Source organism: Mesoplodon densirostris, chromosome 9 (genome assembly GCF_025265405.1).
Source record: "Mesoplodon densirostris isolate mMesDen1 chromosome 9, mMesDen1 primary haplotype, whole genome shotgun sequence".
Classification (NCBI taxonomy): domain Eukaryota; kingdom Metazoa; phylum Chordata; class Mammalia; order Artiodactyla; family Ziphiidae; genus Mesoplodon; species Mesoplodon densirostris.
Window position 1 is genome coordinate 42,058,888 of NC_082669.1, and position 26,669 is coordinate 42,085,556.

Consider the following 26,669-nt stretch of genomic DNA (forward strand, 5'->3'; position numbering starts at 1 on the left):
GAGTGTTGAGAGGAGGAAGTGGAAGCTAATATTACATGACAAAGAGTTTGAGACTCAAAAAATTAATATTTATTGAGTGAATACTCTGTTAGAGAAACTGTACTACTGCCTTTAAATCTATTTTGCTCAGTTAATTCTCCACAACTCGGTAAGGTCTTTAGTATTACGATTTCCATTTTACAGACGGAATACCAAGATTTAGCACAGTTATGTTCCATACTCAACATTTCTCAGCTGAGAGGTAACATGGAAAGCTAAGTCAAATCAGTCTGAGCACAATTAGGACATTATTTTCTATAAATTATCCACATGGCCTTTAAGATTTCTGCAAATGTTAGGCAAATTAATTTTTAAGTAACTAATAAATAAAATATTTGCCTCTTGGTAAGGCAGAGTGATTGGGATATTCAAGCACAAGGAAAATGCACTTGTCATTATATATTCTTCTATGTATTTCAGATGTCATATCATGTTATGTATTATCTATTCAAGTAAATGAATAATCAATCAAAACAAATACAGGACAGTACAATTTGGATCACCTCTGCTAACCTCTGGTGTCTAAGCTTATATTTAAGTAGGGCAGCTAGCATTACTGGCTCCGACAAGCACGTACGAAACAAACAGACTTTAGACTGAGATATTTGATTGAAAAATATCTCACAGACTACATTAAAGTTTTTCAAAAGTTATATTCCCAAAGCTGTTACTAAATAGTTGTCTCTACTTTGGCTGAGACCCCAGGAAAATGAGTATCAACTACTCCCACATTCTAGATCACCCATGCAGTAAGGCAAAGGTATAAACAAAACCAGTGTGGGAACCCATGGCTCCTCAACACTCAAAGGTATAAAAGAGCTGCAGTAAAACTAGCCAAGACATTGGAGAAAAGAGATGGAGAGTTTCTTGAGGAAGAGTGTCGACGTATGTATTCCCCAGCCCACTCCCTCCTCCTTAGTGATGTAGGGCTTGCCTGTCCCTCCCCTTAAGATTAATGAGAAGGGCTTGAAAGAACACACTTGGAGAACTTGATATGCTTCCTGAAATTTTGGAGACAGGGTGGACTGGTTTCTGACTCAAGTCTGAGAAATCTAAAGAATAAGAAGGTAACTGAGTCCACTTGGAGAAAGAAGGCACACCTGATGAGCAGGTCTAAGGTGTATATTGTGTAGAGCAGATTTAGGCCAGGAGAGAAAGAGGATGACAAGACTGGCCTGGGATTGTCTTACAATCTGCCTGTGAGGGACACCTAACTGATCGAGGACACTTCAGCAAGAATACTCCAGAGGTGTACAGGCTGGTACCCAAAGAATGAGGGAGCATGTAATTGGCCAATTGTGGGGTGTTTCACTTAGTTCAGGGAACTGGGTGAGTGAACCCTAATAAGCACCTGTAAGGGAAACAGGCAACTTTAATCATCTGTCCTAATAAGCAGGGATGTCAGTTCACAGGAGAATCCAACACAGAAGACCATTCCTGCGTCCTTACCTCTCCTCCTGGATCCCATATCAAGCTGACAGAAGAGGAATAAAAGCAAAAAGCTGAAGAAAACAGGGAAGGTGACCATGCCTTTCGTTTCTATTTCAGGCTTATCGATGCAGCTAATCTGAGTTGAGAAACTTTTACTTTGAATAAAGTTTGATTGTTACCATACATTGATAATTATTGAACTGAAACAATCTAAGGCTAAAGTGTGTTGAGTACCTTTAATTATCTGATAATGAACAGAAAAGTCATGGGGCCTATAGTTCATTCCCAGTGTTGGGTCAGACATCTCCTCCAGTTCTAGTTTGAATGGGCAGAGCGGAAAGAAATTTAAGTTGGTTTTCTGTTGGTACCCTACAAATCCCAAGTGTTTAATGTAAAAGTTACAATAGTTGTGAGGAAAAAAAATTAGCCCATATGATCTTGGCATTATTAGAACCAAGTATTAGTGTGTTAGGTAAGGCACAAACCTCAGTTTCCACATCTGTAGAGTATGGTGTATAAATTCAGGGGATTAGTCCTGAAATAGTCTTGAAATGAGCCCTGATATATAGCTGTTAGGTGACCTTGGCAAAACAAAGTTTCAGGATATCATTCTTGGCACCTTTTACCCCACTATCTCTCCAGTTCCTTCACTTACCATAGCCTGTGAAAGAAACACCAATAACTGGAAATACACTATACTTAGGAATAAACTGTTATGTTTGTTTATTTTTAGTAGTAGGAAAATGAGTGTGTTTTCTGAGGATCCTGAAAATGAAATACATAAAACATGAGAAGAATAACCATTAATGACTGGGTCAGAAAAGATGACTGATTACATGAAATTCTACATGGCAAAGATTATATCCAGTAATTTTGGTTTATTATGAAAAGAAATGCTTTCAGTATCTGGGGGCCAAAGTTGAACAAACATGAGAATATTCTTTAAACAGCTTTTTAAAATGTCTAAAGTATTTGTGCTTGTTTATTCCAGGTCTCATATATTGTTAAAAACTTTTTCATGCTAGATCCTTTCAAGTTCAGCAGATGGTAGGCACACTTGTAAAAATAAAAATAAATGCAAATAAATGCCAAAATTTAATTATTTATTGAGCTCATAACATGCCAAAAGCCAAATATAAACTTATAATTTGTATATAAATAAATAAATAAAATTTTGTCTTTGTTTTAAATTATAAAATTAATAGTATATTCATGGCATAATATGTCAACAGTACAAGAAATATAGTAGAAGGTCCAAATCCCTCTTTCTCACTCCTTACCTCCCACTACCACTCCTAGAAGAAATCCCTATTAACAGTTTCTTGTCTATGCTTCATGAGGTCTATCTTTCATGAAATGTTAAGTTTCTGTCTCTACATATTAGGGACAAAACACATAACCATTGCTGAAATAAAGACCAGGCAAAATAATTAGATTTTTATTTTCACTTGTAATAGAGAAAATTTAGAAAGAGATGACTTTAAAATTTACCACGAGTATTTAGGTTAGATATTAAAAAGACTCATCATCTTGCCATTGCTTTAAAGTTGTCAAAGCCCCAGGATAAAACACTGAAAGTGTTTGCAGAATCTCCTTTGACCTACATCTGCTTTTTAAATTTTAAGTCAATATCACATGGAGAATAGATCTAGAATGTTGAACTAACAAGGACTCCAAAATAGCTTCTTCTAGGTTTAAAAATAACCATAATCATACTATTCCTAAAGTAGCTGGGAAATGAGCACAGAATATTCTCTCAACTTAAAACTCAAATGTTAATGAGATCCATTAAAAATTCCTCCTGAATCTACTGGATTCCATAATTTTCTACTATTCCTAGATAGATTTTTCTCATTAAAAGATATTCAGAAGCCCTCTGAATAAATAGTAATATTAGTAGGTTTCTGAATTTACCATATGGGAAGTAAATAAAGGTGGTTAAACCAACAAGAAATCAAATGGTACTTATTAGATGTATTTAATTACTCCAAAGAATGATCTATCACTTTACCCTTAAAACCATTCTAAATGAGGTAGAATCCATTTAGTTTTCTGCTGAATTATGTAGCATTACCAACAATTTAACAGACACATGAAAATCTGTAGAGCAACACTGAGAAACAGAAGTTTTCTTGAGTTAAATATTAAGATGTGACAGTAAATTTAAAAATATTCAATTTACTTCCAGAGGAACGTTTTTCCATATGTGGCATTTGGCTGCTGACTTCAACACTGGAATGAGACAGAAACCAGGGAACCTAATTAAAGAGCTAGGAGAACATCTGGAAATTCAGTAAATATTACTCACATATAGTAAAGGTGTTTTGGACTTTTGATCACATACAGTATTGCTGTCCTAAGAAAATTTAACCTTTCAATTCTGGGGCAAAAGGTAAGACAATTCAATTTTATGTCTCCTCTTAACATTTCTTATTTCTGAATACCCAGTACTAAAATCCATGTTCTATGAGCAATTGCTGAATGAATGAGTGAATGAATGATTTAATGAAAAGTAGTATTAAGGAACCTGCCTTTATGCTGAATTTATACAAATCTTTGTAACCATTTTGCCTATAAAAAGTTTGTAGATTCTTACCCTATCCTTACAAAAGACATAATTCCCTCCTATATATAGTTTTAGTATGAAATGTTATTTTTATTTAAATACAGTCATGATTTGCAACTAAAACTTTTTTGAACTTCTTAAGACAATATCCTAAAACTTTTGAAACACATACTAGAGCTCTTCTAATAGAATTTTTGATTATATATATTTTTTCTCCAAATAAAAATATTATATATTATAAAAAATTAAAAATACAAGAAAAGAAAACTCCATTTTACCATCTAGAAACAATAACTGTGAGATCTACTTTTGTAGTATGTATATAATGAGACCAAAATGCATAAAAACTTTTTCACCTTGCTCTTTTCACTGTATATTATGATAGAAAGATTTTTATCATGCTGCTAAAGCTTCTCATAAATGCTGTCTTTAAATATAATGAAATAATCGAGAACGTAGAGCTATAATAATTAATTTAACCATTGTGAAGCTATTGTACTATTATTTGTTTTCAATTCCTTGTTTTTTAAAAAATATCCTTTTATTATTATACCTGTGTAATGGGTATTGTAGAAAATTACGAAACACACAAAAAAATCAGAAAACATAAACATCAATTTCTAACACCCAGAGGTTACTATGGTTAAGATCTTAATATATCCTGTTGAATCTTTTATGTATATACGTATCTGTATGCATTTGTGTATGTAGATGTATATTATAATGAGATAATGTATGCATATTATTTTATAGCTATATTATTTTTATGGATTAACAATCTCCATCTTACTTTGTCAGAATAATTTCATCTCATCTAAAAGCCAGATCATATTCACACATAATTCCCCCAAATTGTCCACTAGAATTGTTTTTTTGAAAATTAGCAAAGTCCCATTTTTATTACCCAGACTTCTTAAAGACTTCCCAATTTTTTGCTATTAGTAACAGTGCTGAAATGGAGACTTTTGTGCATAAGGCTTTTTCTATAATTAGAATTGTTTCCTTAGGAGAGGTTCCCAGAAATGGAATTAATAAATCAAATGCCACGAACTTGTAAATCTCTTGATACCTACTGCCAAATGACTTTCCGAAAGCACTGTACCAAATTACATTTCCAACAGCAAGGCATGAAAATTTTCTTAAAATGAGCATAGTTAAACATTAAGGAGACTCTGAAACACAATTTAAATTTGATGTCAAGAAACAATGAAACTACCCAACTTTATGTGCTTCCATCATTTACCTGTCAAGTTCAAGTCAGCTCATTAAACATGTACTCACCACAGAATTTAAATCGGTAGGAAGGATGTATACCATAGTTCCTGCCCACAATAAGCATACAAGCTATTGAGCCACCAGAACTGACTGATCCATGAGAGATGATGTCAACATAATGACAAAGACAATGGTAGAGATATGCTTAAGGATTTGTAAGAATAAAGGTAGGAATCACCCAACCCCATATCTGAGAAAAGAGAAAGTTACCAAAGGCTTCTAGGAAGCTATAACAATGCAGTTTATCTTGATGATTAAGTAGGAATTTGCCAGGAGAATACAAACTAAGGACCAAAAAAAGAGGATAGTCATAGCAGAAGGATCATCATGGGCTTCGAGAGTAATCTGTAATATAACTTGGTATAAATAGGTGCAGCCTTTTTCCCTGTTTTTTCTAAACTTTTATGGTATGTATCATTCCTTTAACATAGTTTCAACAACAGAGTTCTATAATCACGTTCTATCCATATAGGGTATACTTCAGCGCCTCCAACTGTTCTCAGGAGGAAGAGGTGTAGTTAACAGCTTCTTTAGGGGGCATTTGATAAATATACGAATATATTTTTCGCTGTCACCATAAATAATGGTACCACTGACATTCACTTGTCAGGGTCCAGGGAGGCTTAACTTGTGAGGAACACTCCCACAAAAGAAAGAATTGTTCCACCTAAAATGCCAGGAGTGCTCCACCCTCCCTTCTTAAGACATGCTGAGTCAGACAGGAAGTTCCTTGAGGACAAAAATGGTATTTTACATGTTACCTTCATCACACCTAGAACACATGGATGCTAGATATGTAATAAATGTAAATACCTTTTGACAGATTAACATGAAAAGTAGTAAGATTTCAAAAACAATTAAAAGGTTCAAAGCACTTCACTGTCTCATTATTTACTACTTATGCATCACCATGAGGGGCACTACCAGAAAATGATGAGGCTGTAAGCTGCCAGCCTGTGCAATAAAATCAATGACAGCCACCTAACTGTTTACATCGGCAGAGAAAGCAAATCAGTATAATTCCCTCTGTCACGTGCCACAGGTAGAAAATTCCTAGAGACATTCAAGATCTGCGAAAACTTATTTTTAACTAATTGTGGCTCTAATCCTCTACCAATGGTCACCTGGAATTGAAGCATAATCTTCTGAAGCTTAAGACTTAACACATTATGGAAAGTGCAGAATAAAACGATTCGTTCACACAAGTACAGTTTGTTCTTAATTGTTTCATTGGACTTTTTGAAGTCTGCAGCATGTATGACCTTTAAAAATTTCTTCTTAAAACAAAAATGCCTTGATTTGTCTTTTACTGAATTTTTACACACTGTTAAAACACAATCATTTAGCCTTTAAGACAACCGTACTGTTCTTGGGAAAAAAACACCCTAAAACATAGGGTTCTTAAGATTTTTATCTCACAATAAAACAGGCCACAGGCAAATAAACACAGTTCTGAGTTAAAAGTGGCAGGAGCATTAGGTTTCAGAATTATTGTAAAACAGGAAGGTTGTGAGGGTATAACATAGGATGAAAGCAGCCTCAACCCTGGAGCCTTCCTGCTGACTTGGGCCATGCCAAAATATACAAGGGCTTATACACAACACAAATACACACAAAGGGACACACATACATACAATACTCAAAAAATAACTTATTTGGTAGAGCTATTATCTTTCCAAAAGTCCAGTTCAAAAGTAGAAAATAATAAAATAAAAGGTTCAAACAGTTAATTCAACCATGTCTGAAAATAATATGCTGCCAGTAGACTTGGATTAGAAATGGTTTTCAAGCATGTGCATATTAGCAGTTTCTATTAAGGTAATGCCATCTGGGAGAATAATCTTTTCTCCTTGATGATAATTCTACAAGCACACATACACACACTTAAATGACTGGAAATGCTTGTACCTCCAGCTTTAGTGTCGAATTTCTTTCTGAACAATTGCTTCAAGACTACACCTCAGACAAAAATTATATAGCTTGCATCGGTAAATATGGTTCAAAATATACACTGTGGTAAAGAAAATATACATTGTGGTAGAGAGTGCCATACCTACAGTTATGCCACATTCCAATAAAAGGAGTGGGAGAATACACCAAACGGAGGTAGCAGTTAAACTGCTCACCAGAAAAATAAAGAAAACCAGGTCATTATTTTCCCTTCCCTGAAAAAAAGCAGCAGCTTCTGCTTAGTTTGGAACAGTCACTGCAAAAAGGGAAGCTTGTGTTTATTCAGCTCTGTTCTTCTCAGCAGTCCAGTTCATTAGGTTTGTAGGTTTTAAAAAATTTTAACTTTGTTACAGTAATTTGTGGGGAGCGTAAAGCCTACTCATGAGGTGGCAACTCAGAAGCCTGAACTGCAGAATACAAGCCAAAGGCAACATAAATATACACAAAATGCATGCAAATTAATTGTAAAATATTCTGCAGGCTCAAAAAACCTTTTTTTTAAGCCTGAGAATCTAGCTGTTTTCTTAGATAGCAAAATTGCATTACTAATAATTTCTATTTTCACCTATCATCCTTCATGTACTTGGTATATAAATACTTGATATCCTTGATAAAATATATGGAAAATGCAATAAGAATGTAAACTTCCATATATTAGTCACTGCTTGAAATAAATTCCCGTATAATTTTAAATCACAGTTATTACAAAGAATTATTTGATAATTCCAAGTCAAATGCTTAATCTTTTAACATGTACAGGCACAAGAGAAAATGAAACACAAAAAAACTGTTATTGGGCCTCCCTGGTGGCGCAAGTGGTTGAGAGTCCGCCTGCCGATGCAGGGGATACGGGTTCGTGCCCCGGTCTGGGAGGATCCCATATGCCGCGGAGCGGCTGAGCCTGCGCGTCCGGAGCCTGTGCTCCGCAACGGGGGAGGCCACAACAGTGAGAGGCCCGCATACCGCAAAAAAAAAAAAAAAAAAAACTGTTATTTATAAAAGATGCTAACAATAACAAAAATGACCATAATAAAGAAAAGAAGCTTAATTTTTTTTTCCGCAAATAATTACACAAAGAGTACATTTCAATTTAGCCTCCTAAAATAAGTGTAATGGGCTTCTTATCAAGACATCACACCATCATTTACTGTAAATATCGGGTCAAATAAACACAGAATCACTATAGAGAAACTACTAACACCAAACCCAGTTCTTAAAGCAATTTAAATTAATGTTGATTCTGTGTTTGAAACTTGAGCAATAAAATAATAAGAATTTAGCATGATAAATTTTCACAACCATCTTGTTTCCCAGGATAAAAATAGAATTTTTAAAAAGTAGGGGTACAGCCAAACTGAATCACATCCTGCCCATTTACACTGATGGTAACAGATATACATTAGTATTTGGAAGCCTTTTGATACACATACTTCAATTGGCCTAGAGGACACTGTACCCTCAGGTTTCCTCCTATTGGACTGGCTGCTTCTTCTTGGTCCCATTTACTGTTTCCTTTTCTCCCCCCGACCTCTTAATTCTGGAGTTTCCCAGGGTTTAGTCCTTGATTCTTTTCTCAATCTATGGCAACCCCTTGGTAAACTCATCTAGTCTCATCACAAATATCACTTTGTGTTGGCAACTCTAAATTACATATTTCCGTCTGGACCTCACTCCTGAACTCTAGGCTCATATACCCACCTGCTGACAAGCAATGTCTTCTTGTATCAATATGTTTAAAATATACTTCAGAGTTACCATATTTAAAAGTGAACTCCTGATATTCCCCTCAGACCACCCTGTTTCTATTGTTCTCCACATTTGTTGACAACTCTATCCTTCCAGGTGAAAGAAGGATAGAGTTCCTTCTTTCCATTCTCTCATGCTCTCTACATCACATTAATCAGGAAATTCTATTGGCTCTATCTTCAAAATACCCTTATTTTTTGTGAGGGGGTGGGTGTCAATAATATGACCACTTCCGTAACTCCACTGCTAACAGTAGGGTGTAAGCCAGTGTCTTTCTCAGTGAGATTACCATGGTCCTAAACTATTCAGATCACGTGATCCTCTGCTGAAAACCCTACACTGGCTGGCCATTTTGTTCAGAGTAAAAGCCATGACTCACACAAGCCCTGTGTGATCAGATCTTACTTTTCCTCTCTGACTCCGCCTCCAATTTATCTCATCACCCTGACTCTGCTCCAGCCACAACAGCTTCCCTGCTGTTCCTTAAACATACCAGACACCTCCCATCCTACATCCCAGAAAACTCTTCCCTCAGTTCAATTTATGGTTAAATCCTTTACCTCTCACACAATTTCTCGTAACTTATCCTGTTTGGAAATTTTAACCTTCCCTCCCTCCCGACCCTATACCTCCCATTGGCTTAGCTTTTTCTTTTTCTCCATAGCACCTACTAACTTATAACATATTACAAAGTTTATTTATGTATTATGTGTATTTTATTTCTGACTCCCCTTCTTGGGATATAAGCTTTAGGAGAGCATTTTTTTGTTTGCTCTGTTCACTGCTACATGCCAGGCCACCTAGAATAATACCTGGCACATACCAGATGCTTAATAAACATTTATAGAATAGAATGAATGGAACAGAATAGGCTGGGAAATCAGAGAATGGAATGGAATGGAATGGATCAGAATAGGGTGGTATGGCAACTGTCTATTCTGTTTTGCTATCTACTCCAGTTAATATCACTGACTCTGCTTTTGTTTCTAATCTGTGAAAAAACAAATGAAACAACAAAGAAAATCCAGCTGAGTACCCAAAGAACAATGAGATACCTCTGAAATGGTCTAGAGTTTTCAAAGGAGCCATATATCCAAATTCTAATCACAATAAAATTAATTAACTAATGGTAAAAAATGTTGCCTTTCTAAAAGCAAAGGCACTAGTCAGAAGGCCAGAACCAGTGAGGGCATATTCCTGAATGAGAAAAGGAAGAACTCTCAAAATCCTACACAGAAACAGACAAACAATTTTGGCCAGAATAAGTGAAATAACTACGCTCCCCATTTACTTCAAAGTAACCCTTTTCCAACAAACAATAGTGTGTGTGCAAAGAATGGCTTAAAAAAAAACTTTTTATTTTGAAATAACTTTAGAGTCAAAGAGAATTGCAAAAATACTAGAGAGGATTCCTGTGCACCTTTCACCCCGTTTTCCCCAGTGATTATATCTTACATAGTTACCTCAAAAGCAGGAAATTAACCCTGATATAATGTTATATAAATGGAATCATACAGTGTGTTGTTTTGACCTTTCAGGATTGCTTTTTATACTCAGCATAATGCCCTTAAGATAAATCCAAGATGTTGCCTGTATCAATAGTTCATTCTTTTTCGTTGCAGTGTAGTATTCCATGGTATGAACATACCACACAGTTTATTTAATCACTCACCTGTCAAGGGACATTGTGAATGTTTACTCTTTTGAGCACTTACAAATAAAGCTGTCATGATCAATTGTGTACAGTTTTTATTGTGTAAACATGAGTTTTAATGTCTCTAGGATAAATTCCCAGAAGGGCAATTGCTGCGTCATACAGTAAGTGTATTTTCATAATTTTTAGGAAAATATCAAACTGGTTTTTAGAGTGGCAGTATCATTTACATTCCCATCAGCAATATCTGAGTGATCCAATTTCCCTGTATCCTTGTCAGCATTTGGCATTGTCACTATTTTTAAGTTTAGCTGTCCTAATAAGTGTATATTGGTATTTCATTGTGGTTTTAATTTCATTTTGCTAATGGTTAATGATGTTTAGCATCTTTTCATGTGCCTATTTACTCTTTGTATATTCTCCTCAGTGAAACGCTTCTTCATGTCTTTTGCCTGTTTTCTAATTGAACTCTTTTTTTTTTTTTTACTGTTGAGTTTTGAGAATTATTTATACATTCTATCTAGAATCCTTTGTCATACATGTAGTTGCAAAAGTGTTGTTTTTTTAATATAGTGAGCGTTTTGTACACATTCTCATATTATACACGTTTATTAATAAACACAAGGTCTCATTACACAACAGGTAACAACTATACTGAAATGACTAATAAAAATCCCTCTTTTTTGTTGTTTTTGCCTTTAGTCTGTCATCCACTTATTTTATCTCTTAAACCTTTCTCTGCTTCATCAGAAAAACATTTAAGTAAAAACAATTTGAAATAAAAAGTATACATAAATGTACATCCTACTTTCGTTCATGCACATTTATTCTGTAGATGCATGTAGTACCTATTATTATAAAATTATATCCACCTACCCCCAACACACACACACACACACCCCACACACCATTCTGGCTTTTAGATCCAAGGAACAAAAAAGCTTCAGGGGCAAATCGTCTCCTTTTGTTACTTGGTAGAACATGGACCAATGGATTCTCTGTTAATATATTTATAAGGTTCAACAGTAGTTTCTATTTTACTGAAAATCAAAGTTACTTTCTCACTGTGGCAAATACCTCACATTCTTTTTGACAATTGAAAAGCTTTTTATTTACATGAATCCTTTGTCACAAAATTAAAACCCATCTATTTTAGCAAGTTAAACATGTGTTTGTGAATAAGGTTCCAGTCTCTGTGTTTTTCCTAAATTTCTTTTGAATGTTAGGTCTTCTCATCCTTCAATCACACTGCTCATTATCAGCAATTGCAGAAACATCATCATCATCATTGTATTAGTTAGGGACCACTCAGGGAAACAGAACCCATGCGAGGTAATTCAATAGAGTAACATGGCAGAATTACTTGAAAAATGTTGGAAGAGACAAAAGAGAAAACAGAGGAAGGTGAGGTAAGCCAGAGATTTAACAAGTGCTACTGCCTCAAAGGATCAAAGTGACAAAGAGAAGGCATGTTATGCTAGAGCCCAGAAGCTGGGTTTGGCATAAGGGAACCAGAAACCCAGGCGGCCACCACAGTGCCACCCTTAGTGGGGACAAGGCCAGAGCTGTGAGATTAGATCTGGGACCATGGAGAAAATGCAGCCATTTGGATAGATGTGGAGCCATGGAGGGAAGAGCTTCTTGGAGAGAGAGAAGGGGTCAAGGTGGGAGCTCTTCCATCTGTCCTTCTCCACCCAGTACTGCCACCCAGTACTGTCCATCTCCACCCAGTACTTCCCACTGGCTGAACCTAAGAAGGAAACAGGTGGCAAAGGAGCCTGGGAAATGATGTTTGCCAGCATCAGCCCAAAGAAAAACAGCAGAGCAGGGGAAGGGCAGTGGAATTGTCACCAGGGCTAACACATGGTAAACTCTTCTGAGGAAGTTAAGTAAGCCAGATTTCAGTCAGGCTGCATTTTAGCAACTCTGTAAAAAGATCTGGTAGAAGTTAGACCTACTATATAAACTTAGCTTTACTGATGATTTTGGAATATTATTATCCATGGGGTCTATGATTCTTACAGACTAGCTATAACAACTGAGCAAGACCAAGGAACAGAGAAATAGGCAGAAGTTTCACTGTGAACGCTCTCAGGTGGGGAAAACTGGAATGAGTCCCTGGTGACACAGCCATTCTCCAGCTCTGCTCCTGCTGGAGGACCTTCTGTGGATGTGTTTACATTTTCTAATGCACTACTGTTTCACTCCGTTAAGGGGAAACATACCATCAACCACCACCAAATATCAAGAAAATTAAAATCTTGTCTATTCTAAAATGGTAATATGTTCTATTGGCTTCATCGTAGATTAAGTCAAACAAAAGAAAGGAGAAGGAAGGTGCCAGGATGGGTCAGGTTGAAGGACAGAGAGAAGCTACAGTCTATTCAGTATCTCCTCTGGGGTCAGGCTATGGGCTGGTACTTGCCATTGGCTAACTTGTTTAATCCTTACAAAAACTTTGAGAGGTAAGAATTTTTGTTCCAAGTTTACAGATGGCAAAACTATGAAACAAAGAGGCTGAGCATCTTAAGATGTCCCTCAGTGAGTGTGGGATGCAGAGGACTGTTGATACTCCTTTCTAAAAGCCAACTTCTTTCTGCTACACCAAGGATGTTTCTGTAATTTTATAGTCTTTAATCTTTTTCTTATACTAAAAAGATTCTTTTTTACTTCAAACAAAATAAAATTACTAAGTCTAAGGAGAACATCTCTTCCAGCATCTATGTAATCACTAGGCAAGGGCATGTAGTGCTTGGCAAAAAGGGACAGGAAGAAAAGCAGCCAAAAATTTAGGAGATATTCAAATTGTTCCCTCTTACATATTCTTACAGAATAAGATCACAGTTGTGTCAATATGCATAATGAAAGTGAGAATAGAAATCTGTAGTGATAAGAAAAAAAAATTCAATGTAATCTGAGGAAGTAAACTTACAAGTACTAAAATCAAGAAATTATAATCTGGAGATTCACAGGCCAAAGAGTAAGTAAGCCAAGTGTTTTTTCCCTCTATGTTTTTGACTAAATATAAAAATAGGGATATTTAGTATATCTATATCTTAGCATACAGTGAACCAGTAGGTAGAATTTCACTAGTTACCATATCCTTACCTTGACATTACAGTGCACACGTGCCCCCTTTATTCATTTATTCCATGCCCGCCAATCTATATTTATTAAATTTCCTACAACCTCCACTGGATGTCCACTTGGCATCTCACACAACACACTTGAACCATGACTGTGCTACGTGGGGGGGGATATAAAGTACTAATATAGGTATCTATTCCCAAGGAACTTTCAATCTAGCACAACAGTTCCCAACTTTCTCCTTCGTGGTGCTCTTAGCATCTCAGTAATTTTTTTTAAACTATACTCCTAAGCCAAAAGAAATACCTATTGATTGAGTTTACTGAGTTGCCAGCTCCAAACAACTTAATAACTATTTATGCCCTAACAACCTAACACATTTTGGGCTCTGCACAACTTCTCAAACCTTAGATTAGATTCTGTACTCCCTTCAGCTGGTAGTGCACGTGGTGTTTGGCAGATGTCTTTGTGTGTTCATTCAAAACTGGAAATGTTGATTGACTCACTTATTCCTTCCATCAAACCCGTGAATTTCAAACGGGTAATTTTGCACTCTAAGGGACATTTGGCAATGTCTGGACACATTTTTGATTGTCACACCTGAGAGCAGTGTATCCTATTGGGTGCATCGCTGCTAAACATTCTGCAATGTACAGAGCAACCCCTAGAACAAGAAATCTCCAGCTCCAAAGGTCTGCAGGGCCAAAGTTGAGAACCTCTGCACTGAACCTACAGTTCCCAAACTTACAGTTTCCCGTGTGGACCCACAGGGTGCTATGGTATATTTCAAATTTTGAATAGCAGAACAGGGGAATGCATGAATGAATGAACAGGTCTGCATGCTGTGCCACACGAGTACAGAGGGAAAAAAACACGTAAGTCTGAATGGGGTGGTGGCTTAGAGAAAGCTTCCTACAGCAGCTGATGCTTTACGTCGGTCTTGAGGAGAAGACAAAAGGAGAAAGGGAAGAAGAGCTCTCCAAGTTCGGAAAATGGGTTGGCGGGTCAAAGCTCAGCAGGGTGAATGAAGCAGCAAGGTTTGTTCGGGAAACTGTAAGCAGGCCAGCAGAGCTGGGGTACTGGGCAGCAGTCCTCAGTCCTTTCGTGTCTCCACTCATGCAAATTCACTGTTCATACGTCCAAGAGAATCTTCCCTGTGGTTCTCAAATACAGATAATGCCCCTCTATTTATGGTGTATCAGGATTTCATAATGCGTGGGTGTTGGGAAACTGGGAAGAAAACCTAGGGAGAATAAATGGCTAGATAAGTAGGCAGAGGGGTTGCCAAAAAAGTAACTTTAAAAGGTAAGTGTTTAATGTGTGCATGCTACTGCACACCTAAAGATTTTTTAATGTCTATCTTTTTTTTTTTTTTTTTTGGGCTGTATGTGGGCCTTTCACTGTTGTGGCGTCTCGAGTTGCGGAGCACAGGCTCCGGACGCGCAGGCTCAGCGGCCATGGCTCACGGGCCCAGCCGCTCCATGGCATGTGGGATCTTCCCGGACTGGGGCACGAACCCATGTCACCTGCATCGGCAGGCGGACTCTCAACCACTGCGCCACCAGGGAAGCCCTCTATCTTGAAAGCGAGGGAGGCATTCTGAACCAGGAATTGCCCTACAGCATTTGTCCAGTTTTATAAATATTATTTGAAAATGTGATACCTACTTAATACATGACACGATGAGTTATTTCGTCATTCTCCTATTATTGAGTTTTTAGAGTTGCTTCTAATTTTTGCCATCATAAATAACAGAGTAATCAACATACTTCTTTATTAATTTTTGAGCACATTACTCCCTCAGGGTAAATTTCTAGAACTAGATTTACTGTTAAAGCCTATAAATATTTTAAAGCTCTAATATGTGTTGCCAGGTGATCCTCCAGAAAGAATATAGCCACACATTCTCCCAACAGTTTATAGGCGTCTTTCTGCTATACAATTACCGATAGAGTATTTTTTAAAGCTTTCCATCTTTAATAGATTTAAATAGTACATCAGGATGCCTCTTAAAATTTTTCTGGATTATTAATGATGTTGAACATTATTTCATCTATTTATTGTCACTTCAGTATCTCCCTTTTGAAATTGTCTGCACACATCCTTTGGAAAGAAGAATCAAGAGTTTCCTGTATGGTACAAATATTGCTAACATTTAACACTGTTCATTTGTTACTGCAAACACTTTACTAACTTAAGCATACTATGTGTCAGGAAGTGTTCTAAATGTTTTACATGTATTGATATTAATTCATTTAATCATCACAACAGTCATATGAAGGGGGTTTTATGACTATATTTACAGATGGAGAAAGTAAGGTGTAGAGAAATTAGTACCTTGATCAAGTTAACACAGTTGTATTAAAGGAGAGAGCTAAGATTTGCCTCACATATTTTTTTTTTTTTTTTTTTTTTTTTTTTTTGCGGTACGCAGGCCTCTCACTGTTGTGGCCTCTCCTGTTGCGGAGTACAGGCTCTGGATGCGCAGGCTCAGCGGCCATGGCTCACGGGCCTAGCCGCTCTTGGCATGTGGGATCTTCCCGGACCGGGGCACGAACCCATGTCCCCTGCATCGGCAGGCGGACTCTCAACCACTGCGCCACCAGGGAAGCCCATCACATATGCTATTAATTCCTCTGGAGGAGAAGATCTGAGGGAGAAAATGTGTTGAATTTGTATGTGTTTACTTTCATAAGTAAGTTGCTGGTTCTCAACTGGGGATGATATTGTTCCCTAGGAGACATCTGGCCATTTCTGGAGACATTTTTGATGATCACAATTGAGGAGGTAGGGGTGATACTTGCATCTAATGGACAGAGGCCCAGAATACTGTTAAACATCCTGCAATGTAGAGGACAGCCCACCCACAACAAAAACTGGCCAACCCAAAATGTCAGTAGTACTGAGGCTGGGAACCTCCATCTAAATGGATATATTTAATATGGAGTCTGGAACTCAGAAAAGTGGTCTAGGTCAGAGAAAGATTTGGCATAAACAATATAGAGGCACACCATAAAACGGTTATATTTTCATGGATCATTGTGAACGTATGCCGTTATCTACATCTCTGTTCACTGGTAGCTTGCATCAAAATTGTTATTAAGCTTTCAGAATTAAATAGACTAGAAAAATTGAACATTTAGCCACATGTAATTCATTTATAGAGCACCCTTGTTTTGCAGTAATTGTACGGAGAAATTAGAATTCCTGTTTTTGTTCCAACAAAAATAATGCAAAACAAAATCCCATATAATTAATTGTTATGTTTGTCACCAAAATGCTTGCAAGCAAATGGGTCATTGCTGAGTAACACAAAATGGAATTATTTCAGACAAATTAGGCAATTCCAACAATAAGAAACACAAAATTAAGGAAATAATGTATTAGAACTACAAGCACATCGTGAGCAAACTAAGAGACAATTAAGCCACACTTAGAACCATTAGCTAATGAGCCACCTCGTAAAAGGACTATTGCCGTATCTATGGACGTGTCTATGGACAAGGCAAGGCATGCTTAGTGGTTCAAAGAGTTTCTTCAGGAACTTAATCAGGAACTTAACTGCTACTTTTGCTATTTGGAATCTTGGCTGGCATGCCAGGCTGCCAAGGTCATGTTCTGCTGGCAGGAAGCAAAGTAACAGGCCCTCATCCATGCACGTTAGCAACGAGCAGGGTGCCAAACGGAGGGCATGGCAAAGGCTATTTGCTTCCAGAAAAAAAAAAGTGTGTTCTAAGTAGTTGTATTTTAAAGTAGTTTTTTTCACAAAAATCAGGGTTTCTTGGATAGCTGAAACATTTCATGCTTATTTCCAGCTTAAAAAAAAAAAGAAACAAACCATGACTATCAACGCCATGTATTTTAGTGGGGTGGGGTGTATGCTCTGGCATGAGGCACCTGGATTCAAATCCTGGTTCTACTACTTACCAGCTGTACGATCTTAGGCATGTTATTTCATTGTCTGACAACTCAGTTTCTTTCCCTCTAAATTGAGGGAAATAATAGTACCTATCTCCTAGGGTTCCTGTAAGGATCATGTTGTTAATACATGTAAAGTCTTTATAAGAGTTTTACTATACTAAATGCTCATTAATATTGGTTATTTTAATACAATTTTTGTCTTAGTCTGCCTGGACTGCTGTAACAAAATACCACAGACTGGGTGACTTAAACAACAAACATTTATTTCTTGTAGTTATGAAGGATGAGAAGTCCAAGATCAAGGTCCCAGTGTCTGGTGACAGCTCTCTCCCTGGTTTGCAGACAGCTGCTTTCTTGTTTTACCCTTACGTGGTGGAGAGAAAAAGAGCAGGATCCCTGCTCTCCTTTTACAAGGGCACTAATCCTTTCATGAGGACCTACACTCATGACCTCTTCTAGACCTAATTACCTCACAAGGCCCCACCTTCTAATAAGATTACCTTGAGGGTTTTTTAGGCCTTCAACATATAAATTTAGGGAGACAAAAATATGTACTATAAATTTTTGAAACAAAAAAATATTATGGTGTTTAAATGTTCCTTTCCTAAATATAATAGTCTGAAACCACAGACAAGGAATCTCTTTTCAAAGTTCTATGTACCTCCTTCGTCAAAATTCCCTATTCATCTAAGGATGTTGACATCTCCTCTGAACTTAGGTCATGATAATTCACTTTGCTTAATATAGTACATTATCTTGAAATATTTTGTAAATATTTATGCCATTTAACTCCTTGTAAGCATATGCCCTGATTCCTCACAAGAATTTTTTTATAATATATATTGGCCTATCTTGGAATAAGGACCTGTTTTAATACCTAGAACATGTCCAGTTCTTGTGTACCTCCAAGCCTCAGCACAGTGTCCAACACATCACTGAGATTCAATGAATATTTGTTAAATGAAAGAACAAAAATATTTAATAAGGTTTTGTCACTTTGATGATGCTCATGTTATATAATAAGAAACAAGGCTCTAACTCTATAATCTATATTTTTTTTCTTGTACTCTATAGTATATCCTTCCCATTCAATTTTCTTTCTTTCTTTCTGTTTTATTTTTTAAATTGACATGTGGTAAAATTGACTCCTTTGGTATGTAGGTCTAAGAATTTTAGCACATGTATAGATTATTATAACTATAGGAGATTGGGATTGACATATACACACTATTATGTATAAGACAGATAACTAATAAGAACCTGCTGTATAAAAAATAAATAAATGAAATTGAAGCTTCTAATAAATGTTTAAAAAAAAAGAACCTACTGTATAGCACAGGGAACTATACTCAATACTCTGTAATGGCCTATATGGGAAAAGAATCTAAAAATGAGTGGATATATGTATAACTGATTCACTTTGCTGTACAGCAGAAACTAACACAACATAGTAAATCAACTATACTCCAATAAAAAATTAATTAAAAAATCTTAAATGCATATTTCTAAATAAAAAAAGAAACTATAATCACAATCAGGATACAAAATAGGTGCATTACCCCAAAAAACTCTCTTATGCTCCACTTACACCAACCACTGGCAACCACTGATCTGTCCTCTGTCACTGAAGTTTTACTTTTTAATGTTAAAAAATTTTTTTTTAACTTTTTATTTTGGAATAATTTCAGATGTGCAGAAAAGTTGTCAAGATAATACACTGAGTTCCCATATATGCTTCTCCCAGCTTCCCCTAATGTTAACATCTTACATAACCATAGGATGTTTGTCAAAACTAAGAAATTAATATTGCTACAATACTATGAACTAAACTACAGATTTTATTTGGATTTCATCAGTTTCCCATTAACATCCTTTTAACTGTTCAAGATCCAGTCCAGGTCCCAAGTTACATTTAGTGGCTGGGTCTATTTAATCTCTCTGATGTGTGCCATTGTCCAGTCTTCCCTGGTTTTTCATGATCTTCATGCTTTTTAAAGATTACTGCTCAAGTATTTTGTAGACTGTTCCTCAAATTGAGTTTGTCTGATTTTTTATTTTTTTTTGCATTATTAGAATGAGGATATGAATTTTGGGGAAGAACATGAAGAGGTGAAATACCCTATTCATCACATCCACCTAAGTATAGGAGACCCTCATACTTATCACTAGTGAGGTCCACCTTGATCACTTGGGTAAGGAGGTTTCTGCCTGGTTTCTCCACTGTAACATTACTCTTTTCCACTTTCTGTACTCCATTCACTGAGACAGCCATTGAGTCACTAATTTAACATTCGTATTATGACTAACTATTGCAAACCTAATTTATCCACAACCCTATCATGCGAAAGGTGCTTTCCATTTCACCACATACACCAACCAGACAAGTACTATCATCCTGATTTTATATGAGAATTGAGGCTTGCTGGAATTAAATAGTGCTTAATTAGTAAGAGGTAGAAATAAAATTCAAGTCCATGAATATCTGATTCTGAAACACGTGCTCTGACCTTACCAGACTGTCCTTTCATCTACCCCAAAATAAGTGTCAACAAAAGTGAAGCAATTTATTCCTTTCACTAAGTATGCAAGTCTTATATTTTACCTTTCCAACTCAACATACCAACATACTTGAACTAGCGTGTTTATTTCATAAGGCTGTGGCTGAGCTATGTGGTGATTAGCAAACTGATAGGATCTGTCATCCATGGGGATACCAGACAACAAAGATAAACATCACCAAACCTGGGAGAGGATGACTATGGGGAAAGAGAGATCCCATGGGAGAACGAAAGTGAATGGAAGACCAGAAGAGAAATTCAGATGGTGAATGCCAGAGAAGTACAGAAAATAATAGCAGAGAACTGTCAGGGGAAAAGATATTATAGTTCTTTTCTCTCCGTACAATCAAGGTTATAGGGGAATGAGTGGCCTGATAGCTTGCAGAGCACAGCACATAGCAGAGATCATTCCAGGCACTGAAAGCACAGCCTTAGAGTTACAGAGGGACTAGAGGTGTCACCCGCCCATCAGCTGAGGCCTTAAGAAAGATGACAGTCCACCTCTTCAACCTGTGGCTGAAACTGAAATGCTCAATTTCAGGATTTGGGCATTTTTAAGACTTGTAAAGTCTGTGGACACTGAATGGTTAAACACTCAGATATTAGCCATGTCTCCCAAACCCTTAACTTTTCCCCCCATGACTTTTAGGTCAGATTGGATTGGACTTGTATTCCCCTCTATACGCAAAGTCCAATGATGTTCCCTCCTATTTAAGGGAATTCCCAGGGCCATCTGGCTTTAACTTCCTGTCGCCACTAAATTATTGTTTTCTGCTGCATTTTTCACTTTCATCCATGCCCTGGCATTGATCCTGTTGTTAACATAAATTTTTAAAAAACCATTTATCCTTTTGATCCCTATAAAAACAAACCCACTCACTCGTGGACTTTTTGTGGGCATCTGATTTTCTTGTAGAGTTGGGGATAAAGAGTGAAGAAAAACCCTGTGAAATATGAATATGCAACACGTCTATTTTTAGTTCATTGGCTTCGCTCTCCCATTACTTCTCTATGCCTTCTCTGCCTTTTTCTCTCCTTTTCATTCATTTACATTCCTCTAGAAATAACAACAACAAATAAATATCCTCCATTCTCCTGGCAGAGAGAACTGGCTCTCTCCTCTACTTGTCCCAAAAGTCTATTCCTCAATCTCTTCCACCCTTTTTCAGTTAGAAGATGAGATATCAGGAAAAAGAAGCACAGAGGATAACTTATTCAGGTTACACTTAAAATGTCTGCCCTACAATTATTCATGTTAATTTCTGTAGTTGAGCGAAAGTATGTTTTGTCCCATATTTCAGATAATCCCAGGAGGATTAGGAGAATGTAGAAACATGTTGGCAATAATGATATTTTAGGAAACTAACTTCCAGGAGAAGCTGAGGAAGAGTGCACACAGATATACTCACAGTGTTTCATGTCAGCATTTATTTCATAATAGGTGTACGACTTTAAAAAAACTTTTTTTTGAAGCTTCTGTAGCGAGTAGCAACTATATGATTAACTTCATTAATACCTTCACTAGCATATTTCCATGAATTTTTGGAGGCTTAGGTAGGCTTTTTACTGAGCACTATTAAGTTAACGATCCCCAATTATTAAAATACTTTAACATTCACACGTTTTTTGTTTTTTTTTTTTTTTTGCGGTATGCGGGCCTCTCACTGTTGTGGTCTCTCCCATTGCGGAGCACAGGCTCTGGACGCACAGGCTCAGCAGCCATGGCTCAAGGGCCCAGCCGCTCCGCGACATGTGGGATCTTCCCGGACCAGGGCACGAACCCATGTCCCCTTCATCGGCAGGCGGACTCTCAACCACTGCGCCACCAGGGAAGCCCCACACATGTTTTAATTAGCACAATAACATCTTGGATATCTAGAATTCTAATCAAATGAATCATTCAGGATGATTTAAATTTCTGTATAGATAAAAGTCAAACACTGGACCTGAAATAGATTAGCTATTTTAAATGGGAAATCTTTCTTAAATATACACATAATTCTCATGTTCTTAAACAAAACATATTGAATATAACTGATTACTTCCTCAGTGACTGTGCATCATCTGAAAATTAGATATTTTATTTTTCGTACATATCACACTGTCCTACTGAAGAATATATCATTGTTCCCCAACTCTAAAAGGTTCTTACTCAGTTCGGGTTCTCCTAACCTAAGTCAAAAATTGTAGTGCAGGGCTTCCCTGGTGACGCAGTGGTTGAGAGTCTGCCTGCCGATGCAGGGGATGCGGGTTCGTGCCCCGGTCCAGGAAGATCCCACATGTCGCGGAGCGGCTGGGCCCATGAGCCATGGCTGATGAGCCTGCGCATCCGGAGCCTGTGCTCCGCAACGGGAGAGGCCACAGCAGTGAGAGGCCCGCGTACCGCAAAAAAAAAAAAAAAAAAAAAAAAAAAAAATTGTAGTGCAAGTAGTTTATTTGGGAGATGATTCTACAAAACGCCAGTAGGAGAGAAGGGAAATGAGACAATAAAGGCGGGCAGCAAAGAAATAAGTAAATCACCACGGTGGACAAATGGAGCTTCATCTCTCTGGGGGCCTCTGGTTGCCAGTGCACAACACATTCTTTAGACTTACTCAACCAAGGGGCAAGGAAGCTAGGATATTTACACATCAACTCTTGTCAGTCATTGGTTGTGAGCTAGTTCCTGGTGGCATTAATTCTCTGGCACTTCTGACCTGTCATGCACCTGTAATAGGCATGTGATGTAGGCTCAAGCTACCAGAGAAAGAATTTAGGCAGAGAGAGATCTATGCTGGCAAGAGCCCCACCAGCAAACATAAAATGGTAGAGCCCTGGTAGATTTGGGCGGGGCACCAAGAGCTTCAATTACAAGCTCCTAATAGGAATTTGAGTTCCTCTGGTTATCAGTTCTAGTTCTCCTGTCTCTTTGTGGTTGAGCATTTCATAGATCATTTCTTGCCTTCTGCCTTCTGGAATGCTTTCCTCTCATTTTCTTGTATTTTGTTTTCTAACTTCTGTGTATTTGGAATGTACATTTCAAAAGCTATTATAATGGGTTGTGAAATAGAAGTAAATGCTTTTTTGCTTAAGGCCCTTATAGGCTATCCCCAGAGGAACATTTGCAGACTCAAATGCAAACTTGTGCCGTTTCAAAGCCATTTCTGATACTTTCTTTGTTCTGGCATTTGTTACCAATAAAATGAGATTGCTGGAGAGCTGAGTTCTGGGTGGATGAGCTTTTATAAAGAAATGAATGTATGGAGATATGAATGCATCATTGATAGATATCACAGATGTCCACCACAAACTTTAATCTTAGGACATCCTCCTTAAAATTATAGATGTTGATAAGGTCCATGGCTGTAACAGGCTTCTTCAGTAATCGATTTTAGAAGATTTATTAGAAACGTTCCAGTATTATTATCTTAAAATACCTCGTGCTTCAAATAATCATAGGAAGAAAACATCAACTATAATATCAATAATGTTAATTTTGGGTGATTTAAAACTGTGTGACTTCTGAATAAAAGTGACAGATTGACCAAATACATTTATTTCTGTTCCTTTCAGAAATGCCATAAAATGACAGTGGAAGAATTAAAATTCTTTAAACCTATAGTGGAAAAGAAAATGGCAGAGATAACAAAAATGAGCAGGAGAGTTCAATGAAATGTGGAAAGGGGAAAGTGAATTGAAAGGTGATTGATTAAGAGCTCTGCTGAATAGTGCCAGCACCACTGAAGGAACCGCAGGAGGGAGCAGCCGGCAGCCCCAGGCCAGAGAATTCCCAGAGGCTCAGAGCTCGCAGGCATGGGCAGCAAGGAAGCTAAGTGGTCACGTGCAGGGTCAAATGCAGAGGGACTGGTTTCAGGTTTGATTACAGAGCACTTAAACTGCCATGTCCTCTCTCTCTCACAGCCAAGAGACTTCTCCTCTCCATGCCTCTTTCCACCCTCCACATGCACCAGGCCCATTACCGCTACAAGACTAGAGAGTTATTCTCCGGTTGAACTGAACTGGGCTGGGGCCCCACAGCCCTAACAGAAAACAGAGGACACAGGTAGAGCTGAAAAGCTGCAGACCGAGTGAGTGCAAGTCTGCCTAGTCTACTTGCCAATCTACTCCCTGAGCTCTGGTCGCCAGGCATATTCCCCTGAAACAGAAGCCTGGAAGATTCTTTCCTGGGGACACTGAACAACTCAGGAGAAGAAAACTAAAGATACCTGCATGCCAGTATTTCCCCCTAACTACATGTACACAGACACATGCACACCCAATCAAAGGACTGCTAACCACTCAGGCCTCCTGTACAGAAAGCCCTCTAGTCCAAAAATGCCTGCATTATACAAATGCTCACTCATAGATATGAAAGTTCCCAATGTGCAGGAGAGAGCAAAACAAATGTGAAGTTGGGCGCTGGGGGAGCCAGAGGCAGGGGTGGGAAGCACAAAGTACAGGTAGAAAAATAAACATTTGATTGATTATAATATCTTCTATCTAATAAAGGAAGTTACTTCATGCATTAAAATTAGAACAGGACACTTGGAAAAAGGATGATTCTCAAAAAAAAAAAAAAGAGAGAGAGAGAGAGAGAGAACTCTGAAGAAAATGAGCCTCCAAACTGAAAGGGTCCACAGAATTACCCAGCAAAATGAATAAAATAAGACTAAGGCTAATGCTTAAAATTTATACACTAAGAATTTTCTATGTGAAATTTTAGAACAGAGATAAGGAGAAGACTGTAAAAAGCTTCCAGAGAGGGTGGGGGAAGCCACATATAAAGGAAATAGAATCAACTTGGGATCAGAATTCACAATGATTTTCGACTAGTATTCTATGCCCAGCCACACAAATCTATCACTTATAAACAGAGAAGAATGACATTTTCAGACAAGTAAGAATTCAATAAATATAAGATACCTTAAGATGTTCTTCCAAAAATAAAAACAATGGGGAAACCAATAAAGAAGCCATAAGGATCCAAGAAAGAGGGGATCACTGAAACAAACAGCCAAAGAAAAGACCCAGGATAGGTGCAACGCCTAGAGAACAAACAGTTCGCAATAGTGACAAAAGGTAGGAAACTCTAGGAAGAGGCAGAGTGGAAATGTTGCTGGTATGGCAAATATCTTTTATAAGCACATAGCAGAGGTATTCATGCACAGAAAATCTGACAAATGGGGGTAAATTTACAATGAACTCCACGGAAAAGGCGCAACTGAAAAAGAAAACAGGCACAGCTGGCTCAGCAATAAGCAACATTTTACTAGTCATTTAAACACTAGTTGATTTTATTTAACACTTTGATACAACTGCTGGGGAGGGTGGAGAAGAAACGTGCGTGTGTGCGCACGTGTGTGTGCATATGTGCATGGACATGTGGCGTGCGGACACTCGTGGGTGTATATATAAATGGGTATTGGAAGGAACTTCCTCATATCCCTGGGCAAGGAAACAATAATACATAATGCTTAAAATGTATACCCTAAGAATTTTCTATGTGAGCACATTATGTAGAAATTTTAAGGTAGACGACCAGAAGAAGAAACAACTGCTGAAGGTAATTACCCCTGTAAACTGGAGAAAGAAACTGAAGAGAGGCAGAGGAGAGGACAGCTATTTTCATTATAAGAGTTTTTTTTTACTTTTTAAACTAAATATATGCCTTATTTTGATTTTTAAAAACTATATAGAATTAATATATTACATTCTAATAATCGTACTCAATTCATGGAGAACTTGAAATTCAAGTTGGTGTTAAGGCCTGGACAGCTCTCACTATGGTTAACATCAGAGCTGAGAGAGAGGAGGGATAAAATGAATGTTTATGATATTCCATGAAAGCTGTATTATTTAACTTAAAAGTACAAATTAATTTTGAGAATCGGTATATTTTAAATAATTAAACCATTTCTCTTCCCATCCCTATACTCTGAACTCACCAAAAATTTTAATCTAGCTTTAGAAATATATATTTAGGAGAACTCATGATATCATTGTAGACAACAGAATTTCTGATATAGTAGCTGAAATGTGATCATTCAGTATGGAAATACTTTAATTCTTCAAATACAAAAACACAATAGCAAATTATGTGTTTTGGACCAAAAAAGAATCTATTTTACAATATTTTCTTTCAGAATCACCAACATTTTGACAAAACAGAGTTCATTCTTTATCACGAATCAACTTTTGGAACATTTCCCTTACTTGTTTGTATTGAAGTTGAGTTCAATATAATTCAGAGAGCAGAAGGGCAGTTTCCGGGAGGTTAAATGTATTGAGTTGTGCTTACACAAGTACATAAAGACAGAATTACATGTGCAGAGTTGATGCATCAGAAGAAAAGTAGGAAGGAAAGAGAGGATTTAATTTTTCTCCTCCCCATTTTCTTACTTACACGAAATGAATCAGTTTGGCTACTAAAGACTGTCAAAAAGCAACATATAGCCCATGCATT

General features: G+C 37.3%; 1 protein-coding gene and 1 pseudogene across 20 annotated transcripts in view; both read right to left on the reverse strand.

Moving 5' to 3' along the window:
* Positions 1-14,866, reverse strand: part of LOC132496405 (casein kinase I-like) — a 30,597-nt pseudogene extending 15,731 nt beyond the window's left edge.
* Positions 1-26,669, reverse strand: part of HDAC9 (histone deacetylase 9) — a 579,212-nt gene that overhangs the window by 503,705 nt on the left and 48,838 nt on the right. The window lies entirely within an intron of this gene.